The following is a 7,992-nucleotide window of genomic DNA, read 5'->3' on the forward strand; positions in this document are numbered from 1 at the left end:
TAAAGCAGTACGGGTTTAAGATCCTGTGGTTCCTAAAACTATTTGTATCAATAAAAGTTCTTTTTCGAATTCCTATTGTCCATGCCAAACAACAGACCCACTGGGTCTTAGTGGGACTTAAGAGGATTCAGCCAATTTTCCCACTAAGCTTTCCCCTTTCAAATGGGTTCAGCAGCTTCTGGCTTTTGCTGATCCGGAGTGCACACTGAAATGTGGACCGGAATGCAACCCAGGCTGATTTCGTACAGTTCCAACTCTAATCCATCAAAAATTCTTATTCAAATTCCTACTGTCTCCATCATGCAACAAACCCACTGGGCCTTAGTGGAGCTTTAGAAAATTCAGCCACTTTCCCCCTAAAGGTTATCCCTTTCAAATGGGTCCCTCAGAAGCTCGGCTTTGCAAATTCCGGCATTTGCCGATCTGCAGTGCAACCAAAAAGTGGTCCAGATTGCAACTGAGGCTATTAGCTCATTCTGAGTCCACTCCAGCAGAAGTTCTGATTCCAATTTCTACTGTCCACGTCTCGCAACAGACCCACTGGGTCTTAGTGGAGCTTAAGCGAAATAAGCCAATTTCCCCACTAAGTTTTCTCCTTTCAAATGGGTCTATTAGAAGCTCATCTAGTGGCTTCTGGTTTTTGCCGAGTCCCCGCGGCTTTGTTCCCACAGTTCCAATACTAAAAGTTTCGACTAAAGTTATGATTCAATTCCTATTGTCCACGCCACACCTCAGACCCTCCAGGTTTTAGTGGGCTCAAGAGAATTCAGCCGATTTCCCCACTAACTTTTTTCCTTTCAGGTGAGTCTCAATGCAGCTCAGCTCAGCTAGCGGATTCCAGCTTTTGCTTGGTCCGCAATGGGACTGCTGCGGGACCGCTGCAGGGCAGGCAGGCAGGGCTCCAGTTTTTAAAGCTTCTAAAATAATGTATTAGCAAAAGTTCTGAGTCAAAATCCTACTGTTCGTGTCATGCTGTGATGGTCAGTCTCTGTGGAGCATTAAGTACTCTCTGGTATCCTCTCTACACAGGTTGCTATCCCTCTGGCTCTTCACACTGTGCTCTCCACCTCCTCCATCTTCCTCCTAGAGATACTTAAAATGATCTAGCCATACAAGACAAAAGTTGTTGTTGTTGTTGGTTACCATCTAGTCACATATCTCCAACACTAATTTAAACACAGTCCCTGTCCTTGAAGAATTTAGTCTAACAGTGTCAATAGTTAAGTGATAACAATACTGAGTAACAGATTGGCAAGGGCCCCATGGGGCGGGCATGCAGTTGAGAGCGCTGACTGTAGTGTGAGGAAGGCTGTTGGCTTCTCTCACCTTCTGGAAGATTCCATGCGGTCAGGCAAGATGGCAGCTTCAGGGAGCCCCACCTATGTTTCATGTCCTGGGTGGTCCCTACCCTGGCCTCACTTCCCTGGCTCATGTCTGTCTTATTTGTCCTTCTTGACTTTCTTCTGATGGATCAGGCTTTCTCTGTCCCTTGGACTCTCTCTTACCCGCAGCATGCCTGATTTCTGCCCTGTCTGGAATCTTCCCTCCCCATGGGCAGAGTAGAGTCAGGAGCTATCCTGTTTTCCTGTCGCCCTGTTTTCCACTACACAGATTCTCTTTCAGGTGCTTCCACAGCCACACTTGGTAAGATGAGCCGTATTTATGAGAGAGGGTTTAGCTAAATAGACCCAGACAGAGGAGGGAGCACAGACATTTCATATTAACAGACTCATTACTGACTTCTTGGCTGGTCAATGACCTAAAAATGTTCATGGTAAGGAAAAGAAACATTCACAGGTTTTTATCTTATAAAGAACTAAATTCTGTTTTTTAAGAATGAGATCCGCCAGTTTGTGTACCTGAAACGTCACAAGATGATAGAGGCTTTCAACATCCTGAAAGTCCAGGTGGGCACAGAGTCCGTGGTCCTGGAGGCTGAGTGGAAGCGGCTGGTGAAGGTGGTAGCTCCCGAGCTCAGCAGCTCCCACCTGGAGCTCCTCTTGAGGATCTCTGATGAAGGCCAAAAAGGACATGTGGGTAAGGAGCCTGAGCCTTTGTGTTAATTCTCTCCTGCCTCAAAAATGGGTGATTTCTACAAGTTATGGGCAAAACCGAAACAAAAAGCCAAAGCAGTTGCTCTCAAGTTGGTGGTAACAGATGGTGCTGTATGTCAGCATAGACTCCTTTCCACATGTTTTCAGTGGCTGATGTTTTAGAAGTCAAACACTGGACATTTCTGAGTTCCCTCGAACCTCCGACATTTTAGTTAGCAAAGGTGCTTTAAAAGGTTTTTTTCTTAGATTATCAAATAAGAATGCATATTGATCCTCCTGGTTAGCAACAAGCAGCTGTGCTGTAGAACAGGAGAGGAGTGTGCTGGGCGCCGGCTCCAGTTAGCTTTCTCCTGCTCCTGAGAACTAGGGGTGGGGGGCTTTGGCCTAGATGGTCCCATACTTGAGCCAATCTAGTTTTAAGAATTCTTTTTTTTATATTTTGCTACCTCTGCTGCTTCTAGATGACTCAATGTCAAGATGTTGAACAATCTTTGAAGCTTTTAAACCTTTCTTTGTAACTTGTTCTGTGTGTCCTTCATTTGCTCTTGAAAGATGGGCTGTTCCAGCCTCAGGGGTGAGAGGTTTTAGGAATCAGTCAGTCATCATGTCCTCTGTGCACTTGAGCTTCTTCTAGTGTTGTGCTGTGTTGTATTGTATTGTTGTGTTGTTGTATTGTATTGTTGTGTTGAGTCTGAATTGACTCATAGCTGATTCTCCAGTGGACTTTCAGAGGCTATGAATTGCAGAAGAGATTCCCCATCTTTCTCCCCTGGAGCAGCTGTTGGATTTGAACACCTGCTGTTAAGTTGACAGCACAACCCTTTACCACTAAGCCACTTGTCACAAAAAGAAACAGACACCCACATGGATATGTTTCTTTATAATCACCACCTTGACTTCTCACAGTTCCTTTTCAAGGGGGAAGATGCCTTGCCCACACTGCCCTGGTCTCACTGCTCTGGCAGCCCCTCCTGTGCTGTGGGTCTGCAGATGGGCAGCTCTTACAGTCCTGCTGAGCTGAGTAGGATAACTTCAGACTGCACCAAACACCCAAGTGGTTTTGGAAACATCTTCTTTTAGTTATTTGTGCCCTTTTGTTGAGAGAGTACTTTGTTGGTGCTACAACGAAGATTCAGGTATGAAGGCACTTGCCAGTCAGCAGTGGTTCTTCTCACCTGTGGACTTGGACCCTGGACAGGGTAACATCTCACAAAGCTGGTGATCAATAAAGGAAGCAGAGCAGGCTGAGCAAATGGCATGGCCATCACCTCATTGTGCCATGCAACGTCCCCATGGCCAAGAACAGCCACACAGAAGGCAGTGTAAGGGGCTGTCGAAGTACACTCAGCATATGCTTCATCTCCTTCAGAAGTGAGAGACCTTGTTGTTTCATCATCCACAGTCACTTCTAAATGATAATAGAAACTAGCATAAGCAGACTTGTGAGATAATAGAGAATCTGTTTGGGTGAGGGCAGAATACCAGCTATCAGGGCAGAGCACAGAGAAGGCCACCAAACTGCTATACCTTACACAGAGGACGTGACAGACCTGCTCTGCACGTCTGTCTACTAACACTAAGGCTCCTTGTTGGAGATGCATGCTTAGTGCTCATATACCACCAATATAATCAAATGACAATGTAAAAAGATTGATAACATGTCATTGGTGTAATGACTGATACTCTAATTTGTAGAAAAGTGAGTTTTATCAAGCACATTGTAGACTGAAACATACAATGTTTGTATTTTCCCTGCTTCACTCTGGGTGTAACAAAGAGCAAATGTGTATTATACACAGATGTGTAACATTTTCATTCCTTTATAAATAATTGGCCAAATTCAGATAATTGACTATTTAATATCAATATTCATTAGTCTCACTTTCCAGGCTTAGCGTTTTCAAAAACCATGTATAAGAAATAATAAGACAGAGTGATCTATGTATTCACTGTTGACATTGTCTGGGATGTTTTAAAAGTCCTGAACAACGTGTCCACAGAGCATGAGCCAGGAAGTAACTCTGGGGGCACTGTGGTTTATAATATCATGTAAGATTTATCCAAGTCAATTTAGAAAGACTTGAATTTTTAAAACCACTCTATTGTTTGAGTGCCTTCCTGATGCCATATTCTTCCTCATGTAGTCCAACTTCTTGATTATTTGCTCAGCATACAGTTGACACAACTTCCTTGCAGAAACTGGAGAAGACCTGAAGTACTTACTGAAGAAGACCAAAAACTACAGCCTTCAATATGAGTTACATCTCAACTTCAAAAAAATAAAAATCCTCCCCAATGGTCAGCAGGCAGCATCACCATAGATGCAGACAATTGAAGTTGGTAACCATTTCATTTCACTTACTGCTGTAATCCATACCCATGGTGGCAGTGGGCAAGAAATCAAAAGATGCTTTGCACTGAGAAAATCTGCTGTCCAGGACCTCTCATTATGAGCAATGATGTCAGTTTAAAGATGAAGATGTGCTTGATTCAAGCCGTGGTCTTTTCAGTTGTTTTTTCCTAGACATTTGTTGGACAATGAATAATACACACTGAAGAATAGATGCCTTTGAGTTGTAGTGTTGGAAAAGAGTATTGAATATCCCATGGACTGCCAAAGTAAATCTGTCTTGGCAGAAGGAGAGCCAGTGTGCTCCTTAGAGGCAAGGATGGTGAACCTTTATCTCACATACTGAGGACTTGTTGTCAGGAGGGGCCAGTCATTGGGAAAAGACATCATGCTGGAAAAAAGAGAGGAAGTCCTTTCACTGAGATGGATTAACAGGTCTTAATTGTGTGACAAGGGCTCCACTGAACAGGTTCTCTCTAATTGCCATCAAGTCAAAACCAACTCAGAGCCGATCCTCCAGTAAATTTTCAGAGCCTGTGAATCACATGGAAAGAGACTGCCCATCTTTCTCCTGTAGAGCCACAGGTAGATTCAAACCATCAACCACCCCCTTTGGGCTAGAAGTGCAACTCTCTACCCACTAGGCTACTAAAACTCCCTTCTGAGCAGGTTAAGGCAAAGCAAAACAGGTAAGCAGGCTCCCAGATGTCCTCCAGAGGTACCCACACCTGCCACTTCCAGCTCATGACTCCAGTCGGTCAGTAAAGGGCCTGAGTCCTCAGTTCTTAACCTTCCTCAGCTTTGCCACCCTCTCTGTAAACTAATCTTGAGGATCTACTAGAGTTGTAGATGGTATTATAGCTCCATAGATGTGTCAAGAAGGGAAGGCCAAAAAAAAAAAAAAAAAAAAGAAGGGAAGGCCAGTTAGTTTATAGCTTAACAAAACCTTCTTAGTGTTTTCTATCTTTTATGTAACTGTGTTACTTTAGCTATTTTTATCAGGGCGCCATGGATTGAATTGTGTGCCCCATGAGATACATGTCAATGTGGCTGGGCTATGATTGCTGATACTATGCTCCACTTGGTTATTTGGTGTAATCACTCCCCATTTTGATATATTTTGTAAGCCCTGACCTCTACCTGTGGTTAAACAAAGCAGGATCAGGGTATGTTAAAGAGGACTAGGCCACCTGTGCTATGTTAACAAGGCAAGGTTGGAGTGACCACCATTATTCAGCTCATAGCCTGGATCCCATGTAAGAGGACTTTACCTGTAACCTGGTCTGCATTTCCTCTTATCTTAAAATGAGAGAAGAGTCAGAGAGAGAGGGACCCCAATATCATCAAGAGATGGAAGTGAATCAAGTCCTTTGGACCCAGGGTATTTGCTCTACTAAGAAACTTGTAGAGTTGGAGGGAGGTGGGTACAAAGCCAGCTGGAAATTGCCAGGGAGAGTCCACAGATGTTGAGAGGAAACAATGACCTTGCCCCAAAGCTGACAGCCAAAGCTAGGCTCCCCAGAACTGAGGTATTGAATCCAGAGCTGGGCTCCCCAAAACAGAAGCACTGGCCATCCCAGAATTGAGGCTAGTCTTTCCCAGAACAGAGACACTGACCTCTGCAGAACTGAGGCACTGAACCCAGAGCCGACAGCTAGAGCTAGGCTCCCCAGAACTGAGTCACTGAACCCAGAGCCGACAGCCAGAGCTAGGCTCCCCAGAACTGAGGCACTGAACCCAGATTTCCAGCCTGGGTTTGCCAAAGCCTCCTGCTCAGGCAGTACTAGAAAACTGAGACCCAGGATAAACACTAGCTTGAGGAAGATACCTGGCCAGATGTGTAGGCAATTTCATATAGCAGTGTTTTCTGGTGTCTGGATGTTCCAAGAGGCTCCTTTGTTTCGGTTACACATTTAAAGGCAGTTTTAGTCTCAGAAAGCCAAGGAAGATTCTATGGCTTCTGTTCTGTATAGGAGTGGGCTAGTGGTGCCTCTGTGCACGCTCACACTCTCAGTTATGAGAAGGTCTGGTTTCCAGGGCTGACCACTGGAATTCTATTAGTGTTCAAACTTAAGCCTCATGTAAAGTGGAGAAAAGCAAAACTTAACAATTTAGAAGGGAAATGGCTGAATAGAAGTTCTACAAAGAAAATATGAGACAAGAAATGTATCTACAACAAAGACTGGCCAACTGTGGCCTGCAGACCAGATCATGCCCACTGCCTTTTAAAATTTTGCTGGCACATAGCAGTCAATGCACACACGTGGTCTTCAGTTGTTAGTGATCAATGCGTCAAACCTATTCTCGAGATAGTTTTTAAATTCAGGTGGGGTAGGAGGATAAGTCCAAGTTTATACTTTGATTCTCATGGACTTCTTTTCATTTTCTTTAACTTCAGTTTGAACTTGTGTACAAGCAGTCAGCCCCTGGCCTTGTTCTCAATATCTTTTGCAGATATTGAGCTGCCCAGCCCTAAATGTAGTCAGTCTTACTCCTGTGTATTCCATCAGATGAAGTCCATACACATAGCTGCCATTTATGTTTGGATTTGGTTTTTTAAATTATGTTGAGAAAATATATTGTTAAAGACCTCTTCAAAGTGTCAAAGAGTAAAGATGCCATTGCACCTGAATCAAACCTGTGGCATTTTTCAATTGTTTCTTCATATGCTGTGAGAGTTGAACAATGAATAAGGAATACTGGGAAATACTTGTGCCTTTGAATTGTGGTGCTGGCAAAGAGTACTGATTATCCCATGGAGTGCTGAAGAGGAGAAAGCATCTGCTTGGACAAGGTGCAGCCAGGGTGCTCTGTAGAGGACGCCTCCCATGATTTGGCCAGGTTGTCAGGAAGGACCAGTCCTAGAGAAAGACTTCATGCTTGGAAAGATAGAGGGTCAAAGACGAGAAGGAAAGACATCAAGGAGTTAGGCTGATATGGTGACTGCAAGAGTGAACCCAAGCCCAGTGTAGGCTGTGTGAACAGCATGGGGTCAAGCAGTTCCCATCAGTGTTACATAGGTTTGCTGAGTCAGAGGCAACACAACAGCACCTAACAACAACAACAACACAATAAGGCTGTTTTCACTACAATGAAGGAGTAGGTAACCGAGGCCACCTGGCCCATAAAAGCATGATATTCTCTGGCCCTTTTAAAAAATGGTCAAACCCATAATCTACAACAGAAAACATCAGGTGAGCACAAACTCCTAAGACTTGCTATGGTTTCAATTCTCTTCATCTTTTCTTACTCTACTGAATCTTCTGGATGAAAGATGTGAACCTACAGAGATTGACTTCCTGTTGGTTTGCTTGTTTACTTGCTAGAAATTTTGACTAGATTCCTCCCAGCAACCACATAGGTCACGAAAAAAATATATTTAAATTTATAATATCAGTGTTTTCAGCTCCTTCAGCTTAAGAAATGCTGAGCAAGTTCGGCCCTTTTGATTTTCTGACTCCAGCTCTCTGCACATTTCATTATAGTATCTTGCTTTGTCGTCCCAGGCTGCCTTTTGAAATTTTCTGTTTAGCTCTTTGATTTCTTGGTTTCTTCTTTAGCTTTGGCTTCTCGGCACTCTAATGCAAT

General features: G+C 43.8%; 1 pseudogene; it reads left to right on the top strand.

Annotated features, from left to right (window-relative positions):
• The window catches only part of LOC102844715, a 59,637-nt pseudogene that overhangs the window by 36,556 nt on the left and 15,089 nt on the right, over positions 1-7,992 (top strand).

This window comes from Elephantulus edwardii, unplaced genomic scaffold (genome assembly GCF_000299155.1).
Source record: "Elephantulus edwardii isolate Elephantulus edwardi_28Jun2011 unplaced genomic scaffold, EleEdw1.0 scaffold00241, whole genome shotgun sequence".
NCBI lineage: Eukaryota > Metazoa > Chordata > Mammalia > Macroscelidea > Macroscelididae > Elephantulus > Elephantulus edwardii.